Below are 2,741 nucleotides of genomic sequence, written 5' to 3' on the forward strand. Positions count from 1 at the left end.
AATATAAATTTTGCATTGTTTTACCCATTAAATCACATTTTATTTTATTTGTATATCCGAATGGAAAGATGTTTTCTATTAAGATTATGTTTATAGTAAAATAATGTTGTAGGGGAGAAAACGTGCACTCTATGATTACCCTGAAATAACCACCTAATGAACTGGTTTCAAATGGTTCTGTCTGATAACCTTCAAATGGTTACTAAATGATAACCTTGAAGACTAAATGTGCACTTATATTTTGTTGTCAGATTTTATTTAGTAAGAATTATCCAAAAGTCAAGTGGATTTACTCACTATGTCCAAACATGAAGTCAAGTAAATTGACTGTTGAATGAAAAAGATTGCAATTTTTCTCCCTTTCAAGTTCCCCAACTCATTAAATGGAATCAAAATGTGACACATAGTTTAATGCTTCACTCAACTATACATTTTTCATTAGAAGATCAGTTCTAAAAGATTGTTTAGGAGAGTGGTAAAGGATTGTTTAGGGGAGTGGTAAAGGATTGTTAAGAAGAGCGGTTAAGTTCTTTTTAAGAGGTGTGTAAAGGATTGTAAAGAAGAGCGGTTAAGTTCTTTTTAAGAGATTTGTAAAGGATTGTTAAGAAGAGCGGTTAAGTTCTTTTAAAGAGATGTGTAAAGGATTGTTTAGGAGAATGGTTAAAGATTTTTTAGGAGAGAGGTAAAGGAATGTTTAGGCAAGTGGTAAAGGATTGTTTAGGAAAATGTTAAAGGATTTTTGTTTAAGAGAGCAGTTTAGGATTTATTAAAAGAGTGCTAAGTAATGTTTAGGAGGGTGGTGATTCTATCATTCAACTTAAATATTTCTTTGTCAGAAAACATTATAACGACATAGTGGAACACATCATCTCTACACTCCAGTAGAACACATCATCTTTACACTCTAACGGAACACATCATCTCTACAGTCTAGTGGAAAACATCATCTCTACACTCCAGTAGAAAACATCATCACTATACTCTAGTGGAACACATCAAGAGAACACATCATCTCTACAGTCTAGTGGAAACATCATCTCTACACTCCAGTAGAAAACATCATCAATATACTCTAGTAGAACACATCAACAGAACACTCACTACACTCTAGTGGAACACACCATCTCTACCCTCTGGTGGAACACAGCACCTCTACACTCTAGTAGAATACATCATCACTACACTCCAGTAGAAAACATCATCACTATACTCCAGTAGAAAACATCATCACTATACTCTAGTGGAACACATTAACACTACACTCACTAAACTCTAGTGGAACACACAATCTCTACACTCTGGTGGAACACAGCATCTCTACACTCTAGTAGAATACATCATCACTACACTCTAGTAGAACACATCATCTTTACACTCTAGTGGAACACTTCATCACTACACTCTAGTAGAACACATCATCTCTACACTCTAGTGGAATACATCATCTTCACATGTCCTGATACTGGCGGGATGATTGAATAAAAAGTTAGTACATTAAGACCTGTGTGGAGATAAAAGTAATGTATTTAATATTGTATTTTACCTTACCAAATGATATATTACCCTACCTTTTTTTACATAATGAATATGTAGATTGTTCTAAACGATTGTAGTTAGCAGCAAACGTAAGAGTCTTTGGGACAGAGGATAAAATGAACAAATAAGTGAATGTGAATGTTTACTTAAAGCCAAATAATACATGTTGTCTTGTTTATGGAATGAAATGGCCTATCAACTAAATAACTAAATTTCAAACTGCTATAAATTGGGGGAGAAAGTAATTACCTCTTATAATATGCTTTAAATCATACATATTTAGTTCTAATACAAATATTTTTGCGTTTCATTCAATAAGTATCTGCTGTACAAAAAGGCAAAATGTTTATGCGTCCAATATAGTAACTCATAAAGATAAATTTTTAATAATCGGCATGTAGCGGGATAGCAGAGTTGACTGGGTGCTGGCTTGCTAGATCTAGTACTTCGCAGTGGTCGAGGTTCAAATCCCAAATTGTAACAAATTGTAACAATATTAAGAATGGTGCTAATGTAAGGAATGAAGCATTGTAGAGGGAAATATTTAGTGCAATATAGCGCAATACAGTGCAGGGGGTACAGAGGAGTGCAGTATAGTGAAGTGGGTTTACGGGTATAGTGCAGGGAAGAATAGTGCAGTAGGTTTACGGAAGTGCAGTATAGTGCATGGGGTTTAGGGTAAGGGTTAGGTATAGTGCAGTGGGTTTACGGGAGTGCAAAATAGTGCAGTGAGTTTTCAGGAGTGCAATATAGTGCAGGTGGTTTACGGGTGTGCAGTATAGTTCAGGGGCTTTTCGGAAAAGCAGTATAGTGCAGGGGGTTTACTGGAGTTCAGTATAATTCAGGGGGTTTACGGGAGTGCAGTATAGTGCAGTGAGTTTTCAGGAGTTTTACGGGAGTGCAGTATAGTGCAGGGGGTTTACTGGAGTGCAGTAAAGTGCAGGGGGTTTACTGGAGTGCAGTATAATTCAGGGGGTTTACGGGAGTGCAGTATAGTGCAGCGAGTTTTCAGGAGTTTTACGGGAGTGCAGTATAGTGCAGGGGCTTTTCGGGAAAGCAGTATAGTGCAGGGGGTTTACTGGAATGCAGTAAAGTGCAGGGGGTTTACTGGAGTGCAGTAAAGTGCAGGGGGTTTACGGGAGTGCAGTATAGTGCAGGGGTTTTCGGGAAAGCAGTATAGTGCAGGCACTTTACGGGAGTGCATT

General features: G+C 37.1%; 1 long non-coding RNA gene across 1 annotated transcript; it reads right to left on the reverse strand.

Moving 5' to 3' along the window:
* Window positions 1-393: 393 nt before the first annotated feature.
* On the reverse strand, window positions 394-2,494 carry LOC131953649 (uncharacterized). Its single transcript, XR_009388659.1, has 2 exons — window positions 1,569-2,494; window positions 394-1,501 (listed from the first exon to the last, which is right to left on the reverse strand). It is a non-coding gene; the product is annotated as an uncharacterized LOC131953649 (long non-coding RNA).
* Between the last annotated feature and the right edge of the window lie 247 nt (window positions 2,495-2,741).

The sequence above is a fragment of the Physella acuta genome, unplaced genomic scaffold (assembly GCF_028476545.2).
Source record: "Physella acuta isolate Inbredline_101_S28 unplaced genomic scaffold, ASM2847654v3 ptg000936l, whole genome shotgun sequence".
NCBI lineage: Eukaryota > Metazoa > Mollusca > Gastropoda > Physidae > Physella > Physella acuta.